Below are 17057 nucleotides of genomic sequence, written 5' to 3' on the forward strand. Positions count from 1 at the left end.
AAATCGCCGCTCGGTTTCCAAAAGGATGTTCGCGGTAGAATGGAAGATTACGAACTAACAGGTGTTCAATCGTCACAACAAACATATCTTGTACCTTGAAAATCCACAAAAATACCAAAGACGTCGAGCGGCAGGCATGTTTCGGACCAAATGTATTGGTTAGTTTATTCGGCGATGTGACCATTGGCCCATATATTTATGAAAACAATTTGATCGCATATGGGTATTTGCATCATTTAAAGTCCTTTCTTATGCATTACATCGATAACATTTGCCACAAACATTCGACGAATCTTTGATTTCGACCAGATGGTGTTCCGTTATATAACGCTTGAAGAGTGGCTGATTGTTTTTCTAAAACATTTCCCGGTGTAATCATCTCAGACAACAGACATATACAGTGTGTCAATTTAAAAACAAATCATGATCGATATTTCGGTCTTCACGGGAAATATGTAAATGTGTAGAAGCAGGTCAAATTTGATTTCCAAATGTATACAATCTTTACGTCGGTTTTCTTTTACCTCGCATGTCCCCGTCGAAGTAGAAAACAACAATAATGCCGCTTTTTAAACTCCACTCTAACAATCGCAAAAACTTCTACCTGATTTTCCCTACACGCAAGTATAATTTTTCTTTTCAATCAGAGGTATTAAATCAGGTGGTCGCGGCGCCCACTCAATTGGTTCTCATTGATTCGAAGAATTCCATCGACTTCTTTTAATCGAACAGTCTCATTCTTACTGTTTTTTTTTGCAAACAGAATATTTAGATACGTGCCTTGCACACTAAACAAATAAGCAAATAAATACCGAAATAATCATGTGTTGTTCATCTTGGAAGTCAGTCTCAAGATTTGAAAGGATTGAACGGAATTACAGGTGCGTGTAGGGGAATTCAGCAGAAGTTTATGTGAATGTTAGAGTTTGAAAACCGAGTTTAATACTGTTTAGAAATGAATGGATGGCATTTTGAACGCTTAAAACGTTAATACACAATTTTTCTGCAATTTAGTTGATACTTAAGCTTGTTTATGATTCGAACATGATTCGTCGAAAATCTCTCGATGAAATAAAACAGGTACGTTTGGAAAGGTCATTGAAAGGCCTTTCAAATGAGGTATGACTCGACCCCCCTTCCTATTTAAGATTCTAGTGGTTGTTCACACCCCGGATGGAGGGTGTCTGCAATTTAACAAAAAAACGACTTAAAAAATGTGCGTGTTTCTGCATATTAATATGTATATTTTTTATAAGGACCGGACTATCGAGGATGGTTCGTTTTCAAATCGGGATGCTGTATGTACACGTTAACCGACACGCTCTCCAAATCTTACTTAATTGGATTATTATTTATGCAATTTTTTTTTTCAAAGCCCTGTCTGCAAAAAATAGGATTTCACCACCGAATTGCAACATCTATTTCAAATTTGATTTCCACCTTGTGCAATCAAATGGTGCGTTTCGGTTTCTTTGTAAGATCAAGTATAATTGATATGGGAAAAAGTACTGTACACTGATGAATAAGGTACAGTGGCGGAGAAAAGGATTTAGACACTGCTCCAGTCAGAGAATGAAGCTTTAAAAAGCAGAGACTATCAATTGCCCAAAATCATGTATATATGAAAAAATAACCTTTTAGCCAGGTTTTTAACTTTACATAAATATGATTAAAAATACAAACGTGTGAACCAATAAAATTAAGTTAAGTCGAAACAAGTATGAAATGCATCAGGAAAAGAGTACTTAGGCGCATACGAAGACGTCGCTTTTTAATCATTCGTTAGTTGTAAACCAGAAGCAACAAGTAGCGACAGGTTCAACGCGATCATTTGGACTCAGTTACTTCTTAACTAAAGCAAAGTGAGAATTAAACTTCATATTACAATGGCGCCAAAAACGAGAGAATCGTGAATTGAAGAAAAAAGCGTTATTATTGCTTTTTATAAAGAAGCTAAATCTGCAAGGGCGATAGGAAAATTGATGCATAGACCCCGTTCAACACCGGCATATATTATAAATAAATATGAAGATCTAAATTCAGTTCAAAATAAAAGACGATCCGGCAGACCTTTAAAGCTCAACGCCAGAGATGAAAGCTTTATTGTGAGAATTATTAAGAAAAAGTCATTTGAAAATTCAACAAACATCGCTAGAGATTTGGAAACTGCAGTAGGGACGTCCGTAACACCAAGAACAGTTAGAAACGGATTAAGAAAGGAAAGTTTCAAAGCTCGTATCGCACGGCGCAAACACTTAATTAATCAGATAAAAAGAAAAGAGCGATTAGATTTCGCGAAAGCTCATATACACAAGTCATATGAATATTGGAAAAATAAGGAAAATCTGCAACCCACTGTCAAGTATGGAGGAGGTAACGTGATGGTGTGGGAATGCATGGCGACAAATGGTGTAGGAAATTTTGTGTTCGTAGACGGTATTATGAACAAATTCTCTTATTTAGACATTTTAACAACAAATTTGCGTCAAAGTGCTATTAAATTAAATCTACAGGATAGTCATCACTTTCAACAAGATAACGATCTCAAACATAAAGTGCATTTAGTAAAGGTACCTATACACGTACAGTAGGCCGGCCGTCCATGATCGGATTGATAGGTGCGGCCGGCCACCACCGTCTGTTAACGGACACGAACAGTTTCACTTGAGGATTATGGCCTTCGGTTCTAAGGGAAGTGAAACTGTTCGTGTGTATTAACGGACGATGGTGGCCGGCCACCCTTATCAATCCGATCATGGACGGCCGCCGAGTGTACGTGTACGGGTACCCTTAGGAAATGGCTTCTGTACAATGCCCCTCGTGTATTGGAAACACCTCCAGAATAACCTGACGTGAATGTAATTGAGCATTTATGGGAAGAATTGGATAGGAAAATTCGACAAAAAAATATGAAAAACCGCACCGACCTGAAGAGAGAATTACTGGACACATGTAATACTGTTTCCTCGGAAGTGCCTACAAATGTAGTTAAATCTATGCCCAGACGGTTGGAAGCTGTTATAAAATCCCAAGGGTACCCCACAAAATATTTTTAAAAAATTTTTGTTTCTTGTTATTACATCTTATAGAATGTGTCTAAGTACTTTTGTCCTGTTGTATTTCGCAGTTGACTTTTCACAATTTATTTTTATTAGTTCTTATGTTCGTATTGTCAATAAATAACAGATTAATTTTAAAAACTTACTATGAAATTTATATTTTATAAATGGATTATTAAGTACAATTTAATAGTTTCAGTTAGGAAAATTTTTATGCTCCGCCTGAAGCGGTGTCAAAATACATTTTTCCGCCACTGTACAAAGCTGCGGGGGCTTAAACAAATACGTAGATTTTTTGGGGAATCAAATGTAATGATAAGATCATTATGGCTATATACATATATTCAGTATAAATACATTTTGCAGCGGTCTGCGATAATATCATCGTTTTACCCAGTTCCATACGAGTCATATAGGATGTACAAGAGCTAATTTAGTGGCTATAACAATGGACATAGCCGATTAAGCAGAATTAAAAACTGAAAATAATATGAAAATTAACAGGATGGTACGGGATTTTATTGGAAGGCATAGAAATCAGAATACAAGGGTTGAAGGAGAAATTGCGTCTTGTGATCATAGAATTGAAAGTTATAAGATTTATAATTGATTCATGCAAATTTGATATGTTGTGAAGACGCACGGGACGCGTTGTACATCGTGTACCCTTCTTGGCATGCTATGCACCAAGTTTCTAATTAATAGCTTCCCATTCTGCGATTTTCTCTCCTTCGAATTGTGGAACTTGTAGAATCTTCGGTTCGACATCAACTTCAAACTTCACATTCAATATCCTATTGCATTTGTGCTCTATTACATTCGTATTCGGACCATTTGTAGATGAATCCTCTCCATCAATCCCATACCCTTGGAAAAAACATTTTTTTCCGATTTTCACTCCACTTCCTAATCGACCCCTCTTCGCTCCAGGGCCTTTTTCTCCTCTTCGAAATAACCCGTCTTCTTTATGAAGAAAAGCATCCTGCCCCATTTAATCTCGGAGGAGTAAGGCGGGTATAAAACACTGTGAAAAACACATACTTCTAGGAAGTGATATGAGGGTTGAAGCGCAATGAAGAAGAGAGACCAAGAGAAAAAGGTGAAAGAGGAAAAAATTAGAGTGTTGGTACTACCTTTATATGGCAATAAGCATATTCTATTGTATTTATTTGAATGGAGCACTGTTTCCATCGCCTTTCCCTTACTGCATGCATTTCGACCTTTGCTGGCGGGATTACTATTTCTCCATTAAATTTTAGCATTTGGGAAGCATATTTTTCCACGTTCTACAAATGCTACGAAAAAGAGGAGCCATCAGGAAATTTCGCACGCTTTTACACTTAGCAACAACGTTCTTCGAAATTGTTCAAAGGGAGTTGTTATATTATTTTCGAAAAATCGAACGTTTAACCTTGTTGAAAAATTTAGAGTCTCTATAAAGGTATTATGGTCTTCAAATGGAAAGACGAAAGTGCAGAAATCTAAATTTATGTTCCAGAAAAGGCTCATTCTTACGCTGAAACAGGTAAATTGCGAAAACTGTGCAAATATAATAGTGGCTTCCAAATGGTCTCCCACAAAGTAAATTTTTTTCTAATTTAATGGGGGATTTGGAAGCGGGGAGAGCAAGAGGAGGGGTGCGGAGGGGTTGCTGTAACCTATGAAATTATGAGTATTTTCGTATCAACCAAGCATGTGTATTGTTTTTACCTAATCAGTGTGGGACGGTTTCAATTGTGTATTAACTCCATAGGAATTTGCTATGCATAAGTGCGTCAGTATGCATTGTTCATAGTTCTTCAATTTAATTATTCATAGAAAATGTATCGATAATCAGCAGAATAGTATAAAAATTTACGTCACAAAGATACCAATAGAGAGGATATAAAAAAAACTATTTTCCTCAGTTTGCTATGGCTGTTTATTAATAGTTGCCTGTAAACGAAGAGATATTTACTGCTATGATAATTATTAGATTACTAGATATTCAAGTGGGAAACCACTACAATGAAATATCTGATTTGTTTATAACTTTTTCCCCAATCTCCCATTATCATCAAGTATTGAACTCTCGATGTGGTACAATTTTTCCCAGCAAAAGATGTTCTTGTCAGCAAAATTATCCATGCAATTCGACACATATGTGCACTTCAAAACTCTTAAGAAGTATATGTCCATTCATTCATGATTTATTTCCATTCCATTCATCCATGCCCATTTAAGATCAACAATTTATCTCGCATAAATACAGCTATTTTATTCTGGAATTAAAAAAAAAAATTATAAAGAAATGGTTAATCAATATTGTTTAACTATTCAATAATAATAATTCGGAAGCTGGTAGGTATCTCCTGTTTGAGTGTTATAGAACAAAAAAGATATCCGTTAGATTAAACGCTGGATGACTTGAGTATCAATTGCGTTTAAAGCAATTTATCACTGAGAAGCTGCAATGCTAATGGTTTTTAGATTGGTTCAATTCGTTATTTATTTCATTGCAGCTTATCGACTGATTGACAACCGGAAATACACATAATAATAGTTTTTCTGCGTTGATTTCACATACAGTTAGAAGACTAAATTAACACATTATTAAAACTGGTAAAAACGGTGATACGTAAAGTTCCTTAATTCCTTCGTAGAACTACACAGGGTGGGCCAATCAAAACGAAACAAGGCCTATTTCTCATGTTTACCGCTAAAAAAAAAATCGCTGAGACCCGTCGATTTTTATTTCGAGGAAGAAATCTTTTGCGACCATTGTCAACCTTGTCGCTTTCAACCCCTTGGCGGGGGAAAGTGCAACCCTTAAACCTTAAATGGGATTAAGGGGCAAGCGATGCCTCATTTTAAAAATCACCGAAATCTCTTTTCAACGCTATCAAGTTTTTTTTAATTTGATGCAGCAGTTTTCGAGAAATCGCGTTATAAATTTTGAAGAAGCCAACATTGAACAAACCATAATGCAATCTTGCGACATTCATCAATGATTTGTTGACGTAAACAATTTAGACACTTCGGCTGAGTTTTATAAAATTTACTCTAAGTCACCCTATAGGAAAAAAAATCTAGCGGAGTTATATCTGGTTATCTTGCGGGCCACTCCGCTGGTCCTCTTCGGCCAATCCACCTACCAGGAAAAGTTTGGTTTTTCCCACAATTTTTTTTTTATGTAAGTTACGAATTGAAAAAACACTATGGTTTGTTCAATGTTGGCTCTTTCAACATTTATAACGTGATTTCTCGAAAACTACTACATCAAATTCAAAAAAGTTGATAGCGTTGAAAAGAGATTTCGATGATTTTTAAAATGAGGCATCACTTGGCCCCCAATCCCATTTAAGGTTTAAGGGTTGCACCTTCCCCCGCCAAGGGGTTGAAAGTGGCACGGTTGACAATGGTCGCGAAGAATTTCCCCCTCGAAATAAAAATCGACGGGTTTCAGCGATTTTTTTTTTTGAGTGGTAAATATGAGAAATCGGCTTTGTTTCGTTTTCATTGGCCCACCCTGTATAATATTGTGCTGGCCTCAAACCTCGCTTCACGCAATTAAATGCTTGAAGTCGTCTAGTCTAAACTTTATATTCTAATAAAAAAATTGTCTCATTATTGACAAACTTAGTTTGATTAAGTTTTGGACAAAATTGACGATATTTGGAAAATATGGCGACTTATATGCATATTGTTCGTTAAGTTAGAACTGTAGGTAAGCACCGATTCAATAAAAAGTTAAGCTATTAATTACAAGTGAATGTTTAAACCATCCATTAACATTATCAATTTACTTCTTTGTCCCGTAATGATATGAAACATCTTGTGCAATAATTATTATTTAATCAATCAATGGGATTTCTCTGGAAATGTTGCTTAAGTTATTTTTTTTGTTGAGATGGCAGTTTGATACACAAAAATAGATGGCCTACAATAGTCACGTAACATTAACGATAATAGAATCAGCTAGAGTTCATCTGTGAGAGCAGGTATTGTGTTTTATTTTTAAATTTCATGTTAGTACGAGGTTAAGCCGAAAAGTGTTCGATCTAGCACGTAGATGACAATTTTTTGTCAAAAATTTGCCTAAAGCCATAAGGGCTCTAAATCGTACCCTCCCTGTTGGCAATTTAACAAATGTTTTTATTCAGAAACCGCATTAAATAGGACAAAAAATATGATCTTTTGATGTTTGTTGATTTTTGTAAATGTTGGCTATTTTTATTTACTTTTTTATTTATTTTTATCAAAGACCCTTTGTGAGTACACAGTAAAATCGAATACAAACCAATTTCCTATCAACAAACAAGCTTTTTTATTGTTTACACACTATTTTACTGAGTTTGTGTTGCATTTTTTACCAAATTCTTACTAATTTTTATCAAAAACTAATCGGCAAATTTTGAATTACAATACACAATTGAATATGGTCTCTAAAGAACTTTAATATGAGATGCCTCTTGATGCACGTTTCAATTTTTGAAAATTGGCTATTTTGGGTAACCGGTCACGTAAGCGCCATTTCAAAAAATAATCAAACGCTAAACGATTGCCCTGTTTAATACTGCTTTTGAATTTTCGATAAATAATAATTTGTTAGAAAGCGAAGGAGAGTGGGGAGAGAGGGCACAATTTAGATCCGCACGGTATATCTTCGCTAAAGATTTAACTAATGTGGCCATGTGCAAAATACGCGAAGGTTGTCTTATTCATCCAGAGCTTTTAAAGGGACACTTAAGGAAACCACCCTGCATAATATGGAGACAATAACACTGACCCGACCTAGCCCGAATCAGAGATTTGATAGGCAATTTCAGTTGTTCCTTGAAGATGAGACAACAGAGAAATGTGAACATACCTGACGGTTAACCCCTATAAAACTTCCATTGATAGATTAGGTCCATTAAAGCACGTTTTACCACTTTATGAAATTCTATACGCCTTTTCGTTTACCAAATTTTAACGATCATGGTCTCTGCATTGCGTTGTAAAGCTGACTTTTGCAATTTCATTTAGTTCTTCCAATTCATCTTTGCGCTTTGGTCAGTACTTGCGAATTTCTCATAACAAAAGGTATTACTTTAAAGATGACATAATTGTTACACAAAGAAAAAAAAATTAAAATTAAGATCTACTGCTCTAGAGGCAACTCAATTGTCACGCATTCCAAAAGAAACCAGTACAAATCCCCGTTACATCAGTTTAGCTATGTAATGGGTCTTGACACCAGAAACTCAGAAACAACCTACGAAGTAATTTATTCCACTGTTAAATAATGCACCTTAAGCTCACAAAAATGAATAGCTCGATTAATAAATTACACGTGAATGCGGCAATTCGATCAAGAGAGAGAGAGAGAGAGAGAAAGAGAGAGGGAGCGAGCATAGGAGTATTGCGAAGGTCTTGAGCATTGAGACTGGCGGCTGTACCTAAATTCTAGTTCTCACAAAAAATGAGGCGAAAGTTTTATTTTACATAGCCATATGCTTTCGAGAATTATGAATACTGAAATCTCGATATGTTGCTAAAAAATAGTGATGCACATAGGCGTAACATATGGGTAAATTACATCTAAACTGGGTTAAAAATAGTATTCGTACACTCAGGCGAATCCCCATTTATTTTCAATTTTCGTAGTTTAGAAACAAAAATAATAAAAATTTAATATGTCCGCACAAATAACGCTTCGTTGAACAGATTTATGGAAAATATGACCAAGAAGCTGTCTCTTTGTATAAGGAAAAAAAGGAAATTGTCTGCAGGTCGCCCAAAACAGTACTGATGCGCTATGAAAACCAAAATTTTATGACCCTAAATAAAAATGAAATTTAGTCATTACGTAAAGTACCTCAGGTTACGCCCATGTATTTATTTCCGTTATATTACTTTCTCATGGGAAAGTAATAACGGTGCTACAAAAGATTAGGTTATTTGTGTGTATTCAGAAGCACCATCCCTTTGTCCAATGAGGCAAAATCGTAATTAAGTTCGGCCAAAGGACCAAGTCATGTTTAAACTACAAACTATCCTCAATTATGCCTTTTAGATAAATCAGTGTTATCAATTGTACGTTCATAATATAAGTACCCTGAAGACAATATTCATAAAATTCATACTCAGTACGCCATGGGGAGAAACCTTACACCTTATTCTGAGTTCTTGTATTATTGAGAAGTTAATAAACAGTGTTGTAAGTTTAATCACGTAGTTAGTCCACACGGACACCCTACAGTTAATATTTGATGGGATACCCCTTAGCCTCCATCACAGCTTATAAACGATGATTTATTCAACTAAATCATAAATAATATTTTCAGGTATTTTGGACCATTCATGCGAAATATTGCGAAGTTACTCTTTGCTTGAAATTTCTCTTTTTCTCATCTGTCACTCCGAATGATCGTGTAAGTGCTCAATAGGATCGAGATCAGGCGATTGCGGTATGTTTTTAACATATGAGGTTTCTTACACAGAGTCTCCCACAAATATACCGACATATTTTAACGGGTGGTGGGGTACATCATTACAAATTTTTTTGTTTAACAAACATATGCTCGCAAAACCAAAAAAAAAATTGTTAATTTCTCATTCGAAGAACTTATCGATATGCATCGATAGATTGGAGGAAGAGGTCTTGCAGCCAGGCCGGCGCGTTCTCCTGATCTCAACTCCCTGGATTTTTTCCTTCGCAGCTATCTCAAAGATTTTGTTTACGAAACGCTTATTCGTAATGAGGAAGATCTGTTAGCAAGAATAATGTTGCACACACCTAGGAGTTATTCCCGGAATATTCCATAGAGTCCGAGAGTCAACAAAGCGACGGTGCAATCTTTGCATTGAAGAAAATGGCCAACATTTTGAACAATTACTGTAAGTCATCGTTTGTTTGCCAACCGAACAATGCCTGACACGAACAAGAAGTGATTGCAGTGACCAAAATCATATTGCAATTTTTTGTTCAAACGGTCCATTTGTGGCCGTATGTTTATTTAAGAAGAAACTTCGTATTGACGTCGCCCACCATTCTTTAAAATGTGTCGACATTTTTTTGGGACACCCTCTACAGTAACCACACTTGAATTAATTTTGATGAATGTTTGGGGTCAATGTCCTGGTGAAAGTAAAAATTCTCTTCTGGTTCGAGCTTTTCAGCACTATTTTCCAAATTGATTTCCAGGATATTTTTACACAAGAAGTTATCCATATTTCCATCAGTAAAAGTTACATTACCCACACCCTTTGCTGCCATACGACCCCAGACCATCACGTTTCCACCATCAATTTCACCGTTGGTTTGAAATTGCGTTTCTTCATTCTTTCCTCCGGTTTTCTCCACAATGTCTTGGTACTATGGAATCCGAATAAATTATATTTGCTCTCATCAGAGAAAATAACTTTTTTCCAGAACTCCATGGGCTTTTTTACATGTTCTAGAGCGAGCGCAGCACGTTTCTTCCCGTCCACTTCATTTATCCAAGGTTTGTTGGCGGGTCTTTTTGTATGGAATTCTGCTATGGTATCTAATGGTCTGGATGAATTTTTAGTCCAGTTGTCTGTTTTAATTGCGAAGCGACATAAGGTGCACCTAATTGGGATTTTTTTAATCTGTTTTAAAATTAATCTTTCATTTAATTCGTTCGTTGCGTTATTTTCTGTCGCTTCGTTTGTATTTTTGTTTGATGCAACGAATAGTAGCATAACTTACCTTAACATATTCTGCTAGTTTTCTATAAGATTTACCTTTCTGATGATATTTGGTCACCAACTTTTCGACATCTTCGCTAATTTCTTTTCCTGTTCTTCCCATAACTATTGTTTTTGACTTTAATTTGCTCCAACTTGTGTCAAACGGAACTAGTGGAGGCTCATTGCAAATGGATAGAGTTTGGACTGAGTAGCAAATTTGGCAAAAAATAAACCAAAACGATAGTGTATGAATACTTTTTCGGGCACGCCTAAAGACATTTTTCCTGTACAAAGGGACAATGTCCTGGTTATATTTTTCACAAATCTGTGTAATGATCCCTTATTCTTGGGAATATATTAATTTTCCTCTGTTTCGAATTGTTAAAAAAAATGCGAATAAAAGAAATTCGCTTGGATATATGAACACTTTTTTCACATACTGTATGTAAAGTTGATCCTAATGAAATTACCTGGACATTCTCAGTTTAGTCCTTAACAAGTTTGAATGAACATGCATCTGAAAATCGATAGAGTTCTTCGACAATTTACACCATCAGGATAGAAGCACATCCTTTTCTGTGTATTTATGCATAAAAAGCCCAGTTAAGAGGTTTCACCTCGAAAGCTCGACCGGTTAGTTAGTCGATTTAGTTTACTAGTCGACTCAAGCCACCGACACCTTAATGTCGAGCTTTTATAAGCTTCTTAAGTTACGACGTGTATAATCTAAAGCCTGCGTCACACGGCGCAAAGAACCTGAGCAAAATTACGCAGCTTCAGTTAAAAATAGTTAGACGATTTATAAGAACTGAGGAGTGCTATGAATCGAAGTAGTACCGTACGACTTAACGTAGAGAAGTGTTAAAGAGTGATGTTGATACAGTTTTTAGGCCAGACCAATGGACGCGACGTGACGTTGTATGGGCAATTCGGTAGTGTTTTCGCAAGTTGATGGTTTACGGTTGAACTGTAAATAATGTAATGGTGTTACATAAATAAAAAAAAGTAAGCAAGGAGTCTTGCCACCAGATATATTTAGTCCAAGGCCTGGATGCCCAGCGTCGACGATTTAGTGCTGATTTGGGAATGCTGAATTTTTTAAAATGGAGACCTAGATAGAATATATGGAAACAAGGTAAAATTTTGTGGGAATAGTCTGAAGCCGGCTGAATTTTAAATTAACATTTTATTAGTTTGTTTTTAATAAATTTTGACGACACAGAATTTTTAAATCGATTTTCCGGGGTCACCACGTAAGAATTATCCAATCCATCGATACTTAATACTTTAATTTTCAAGCATGGTATGAAACCTTGAACTCTGAAATCTAGAGCATTCTTGAAGTCAAGGTTAAAAAAAATTATGAAAATCCGGACGAGGATCCATCAGTTTTCGCCACCCACCATACCCTCGTTTAATATCCATCACGTTGGTTCTGTAACGGTTCAAACCGTTTTTAATTGATGGTTTTTATGATTTTTGAGGAGGTACTCTTCAGGCTTCGCATGAAACCGTAACTTTGGATTCATATTCTGAAATTGGGAATAGAACGTATAGTTCGGTAGTTGGACGAAACTGAATAATTATATTGAATGTGCACTCTGCAGCGTCACAAGTTTGAGACCTCTTGATGTGGAGTATACCTATGTGTCCTTCTCAACTAGAGAAGATTTCTTTCAGTCATCTACAGGTGCTTTGATGACAGCATTTCTTGTCTTTAACAAAAGAAAATTCTCTTTTATACTTTTCATTACCACCTACATGATTGTGCTAAAGTAAAAAGATAGTAAGTTTAACATAACAATTTTTCGCCCACCATGTCCTTGGCTGTTATTAGCCACACGTACGTGTCTTTTGGTTCCTTTCCTTCATTGGTAGTTTTGATTGATTTCACATCCCAGATCCAAAATGGCTCATGAGACCATGAATGCGAGAGGGCCATTCCCTTCGCTGGACCAGTCTGGCTGTTTTGATGAAATATAGACACCATTATTTAGATTGGATGCAAATTCCCCATAAACGTAAATGTTGAAAATCCCATTGGTCCAGGTAATCGCTTACCTTTATGAAAAAGGGGACAGTTGAATTCAAATGTAATATTGGGTTGTTCGATAATTAATGTCGTTTTATCCTCATAGATGGCTTAATTTATACATATCGAGTAATAGTGATCTCGTCGCGTATATGCCATTTTAAAGGTTATGTTTTCGACTTTTTTCGATCGCAAATTGAATGTGATTAGTCAACAAGAAGTTGTTTAAAATTTAAGTTGAAGATGGACAATCAAAGTGAGCATTATCGACACATTTTATTATTTCACTTTCGAAAGGGCAAAAATGCAGTACAAGCTCAAAAGAAATTGTGTGAAGTTTATGGTGAGAACTGCCTTACTGCACGCCAGTGGCAGCGTTGGTTTTCTCGCTTTCGTTCCGGAAATTTTAATGTCCAAGATGCACCACACACTGGACGCCCAATCACCATTGATAACGATAAAATAAAGAACTTAACCGAAGTTAATCGGCGCATGACAACTCGAGAGATAGCAGAAAAGTTGAACATATCGAATTCAGCCGTTTCTCTGCATTGAAAACATCTTGGGTACGTTAGCAAATCGGATGTTTGGGTTCCCCACGAATTGAAGGAGATTCACCTCACCCAACGCATTAACATATGCGATTCTTTGCTGAATCATAACCAAAACGGCCCATTTCTAAAAAGAGTCATAATAGGTGATGAAAAATGGATTGTCTACGATAACGTAGTCCGAAAACGACCATGGACCAAACAAGATAAACCTGCGCAATCCACGTCCAAAGCCAATATTCATCGAAAGAAGATTTTGCTATCTGTGTGGTGGGACTACAAGGGTATTCTTTATTTTGAACTGCTTCCGAGAAACCAAACTATTGATTCGAATGTTTACTGTCGTGAGCTATTGAAATTGAACGAAGAAATCAAAAGAAAACGTCCTGAATTAGCCAATCGCAAAGGGGTACTGTTCCACCATGATAACGCTAGTCCCCATACGTCTTTAATAAAGCATCAAAAATTATTGGAACTAAATTGGGAATTGATACCTCATCCACCATATAGCCCAGACTTGGCGCCATCAGATTATTATTTGTTTCGTTCTCTTCAAAATCATTTGAATGGTAAAAATTTCGATTCTGATCAAGCCGTTAAAAATGAGTTAAATCAATTTTTTATTTCTAAAAATCAAGGCCTTTTCGAACGCGAAATTTTCCAACTTGCCGGAAGATGGCAAAAGGTCATCCACCAAGATGGCCACTGCATCACTGATTAATATTTATTATTAATATAAGTATATTCACTTTGAAAAAACATAAAAAATACGACGTTAATTATCGAACACCCCAATAGAACGCCCTGCTAGAAGTATGTTACATATCGTTTAATGGCAATAAACTTCTTATGGATGGGATTTTTGAAGGATGGGAGTACGACTTCTTAACTTCACTAGGAAACTGACTAAAAGAAGAGAATTGAAGGAAAAGGATTTTCTATACGTTTCAATCGGAAAAACTTTCAAGACGAGTTATTGCTGTTGTTGGAAATAATGCGCTAAACAATCTCGGCTAAAAACTCTGCGATCGAGAGTTTCTTTCCAGAAGTTGTATTTCGGCTCCCATTAAAAGATCATTAAATCAAATCTTTGGAACTGCTATAACATGATGAGTGCGAATAAGTAATTTCTATGGAAAAAAACTTTGAGAACGGTAGATTTAAAAAAAAAAGATTATTTGATTCCCTATAAAGTTGGAAAAAGTGTGAAAATGAGACATATAAAATGGGACAATGAAGCAAAGGACATCGAAATTTCGACTGAAAACTGTTTGATGTAGCTATCTTAGCGAACGATTTTACGATAAGTCGGAGACGTTATTTGCTTAAACAGAAGTGGTCGAATCTCTGAATCTTATCGAGACTCGTAGTGTTAAAAGTCAAATAGGCCTTCGTGTTTTCTTTCAATTACTCTGCTTACAAAGCTGAATCTACCGATTCCACCAACTTGCGTGCTGGCGTTATTCTACAAACTCGTGTTGATAAAAGCAAACTGTTCTCAATATCATGTGATGATCACGGCCATCAAAACCACCTTTACGGTTTTGGGAGGTTCGTGGAAATAGAGCGGTTCAAGACTTAATCACGTGAACATCCTGATGATGTCATTAGCTTTATTAGTTGCATTAGTGTTAATTCTACATCTACGCTTCGGAAGTGGAGCTAATTTACAGCAAATTGGTTCCTGCAGATCGTTCCGATTGCGCGCAAAGTTACAGAAAAGTACTTGCAGAAACGGGCATCGATAGGGATCTCGAACTTCAGGCTCAATCAGATTTGGACTAACCTGAACTAACCCGAACTAACCTTAACATGAAGTTCTTTCATATGCTTTGAAAATTGGAGAAAAAGTTTTTTTGCGGTCTAACTTTTCTCTCGACCAGGACACTAATCATCATATATCTACACTGTACCCCTTCATCTTGAGTTGTGCCATAAGTTAAAGAGTTTAGATATTACATGGAAATAGTGTTGCGCGTATATGAAAAACTGAAAGGTGCCAATAACCGTTTTCCCATTCCTCTAGACCGCTATTGTTTATATTTGTTCTATTTAGATTTTATACAAACGACTGTTGAACAATTCAAGAGCCACATGTGGACCATAGTCATTATTTTTTTAATGCAAAATTTAATTTTTACTTGACGATGGCACTCCAGAGACGTCATAAACCAGCCCAGGTTACACTAAGGGAGATAAAATTATTATGTGATTTTGTGAGCTCTTCCTAAATTTATCCCGAGTTAAGTATGCGTTGAGACACTTTCATATCCAAGAGACTGTTTCCTATCTCAATTTTTGCAGTCTCACAAAATGAAATTTTAGATCTTAAGACGTAGAATATTCTAACGAAACCGTCCCCACTTCAGATATAGATGCTCACTTGCCATCTCCTGTGGGTGAAACTATGATACATCTGAAGAGACGGCGAGTTTCTTGGGTGGGATAAGAGGGATAATGTCGCTTTAATCCTTTAATCACTTTGCGCATCTCGCAGCGATGCTATTCAAGTGTGCCTCATCGTCTTCCAAATCTTCGGCATTCCAGAAGTGCGGAAGTATACAGGGTGTCTCTGAAAGGTCTGTACAAAATTCTACCACAGATTTCTGAGGTCAAAACATGACGATTTAACCCAATTTACCTTAGTCCAAAAGTGGACGGTTTTCGAAATACAGAGCGTCAAAGTGAAAACAAAAAAAAGCAAAAAAATTAATTTTTTGGTTGGTAATGCTGCTATCTACACAAAATGTCGTATCGGGCGGTTTTTGGGGATAAGAAATCAGAATCCGTTTACATTTTCGATGCACAATGTAGAGGGCGTTGTCAGCGCTCGATGAACCCTCTTTAAAAGGGCATAACTTTTTCATCACCCGGTATAAAATTTATTTATGACTAAACTTGTGTTTTCCTACATTTTTTAAGGAAAAAAGGTCTCTTGTAAAAAATCTCTATGAGGCTTCCTTCTTGAGATATTTGAAGCTTAAAGTTCGCTGCATGTCTGGAACAATAATTTTAATGTACTACATATCTATTCTTACAGTTGGATCGAAAAAAATCGAAACTTAAAAATAGTCTTCAATTCTTATCCTTTTATTTAAATCTTCATGTTTTTATTTATACATACCAATTTGAAGATGGATAGGTAGAGGAAATGATGCTCCGGTACCATGGCCACCGCGCTCACCGGATTTAACTCCGATGGATTATTTTTTATGGGGGACTCTAAAGTCCATGGTATACTTCACGGCCATAAATAGGGAAGAGGAACTATGGGGACGAATTGATGAATAGAGTACATTTTAATCTCTTGCGTCGGATTAATCTTTGTATGCAAGTCAATGGTGGTCATTTCGAACATCTACTAAAAGTATAATTTTTTCGTGTTTATGTTTGGTATCTATGTTTTCTAGTAATTTGTAACCTGTTTTTAAGTTTTGATTTCTTTCGATCCAACTGTAAGAATAGATATGTAGTAAATTAAAATTATTGTTCAAGACATGCAGCGAACTTTAAGCTTCAAATATCTCAAGAAGGAAGCCTCGTAGAAATTTTTAACACGAGACCTTTTTTTGTCATGTTTTGACCTCAGAAATCTGTGGTAGAATTTTGTACAGACCTTTTAGAGACACCCTGTATAATATGTGTGGCATACCTTGTTTAGGTCAGTGATGGAATTCAATTACCTAATTCTCCCGTACTAGTAAATGGTTCATCTATAATAATGTCGACAGGTAGTTT

At 36.1% G+C, this 17057-nt stretch overlaps 1 protein-coding gene across 5 annotated transcripts in view; it reads left to right on the plus strand.

Annotated features, from left to right (window-relative positions):
• The window catches only part of fdl (fused lobes), a 113049-nt gene that overhangs the window by 9696 nt on the left and 86296 nt on the right, over positions 1-17057 (plus strand). For 2 of the 5 annotated variants that reach the window (XM_066296140.1, XM_066296149.1), the window contains exon 1: positions 11407-11871. The exons of the other annotated variants lie outside the window; for them this stretch is intronic. The gene's annotated coding sequence lies outside the window, so the exon portion shown is untranslated. Of the gene's footprint in view, positions 1-11406; positions 11872-17057 lie in introns of those variants that run through there. 5 annotated transcript variants of the gene reach the window in all.

The sequence above is a fragment of the Euwallacea fornicatus genome, chromosome 24 (assembly GCF_040115645.1).
Source record: "Euwallacea fornicatus isolate EFF26 chromosome 24, ASM4011564v1, whole genome shotgun sequence".
Lineage (NCBI taxonomy): Eukaryota > Metazoa > Arthropoda > Insecta > Coleoptera > Curculionidae > Euwallacea > Euwallacea fornicatus.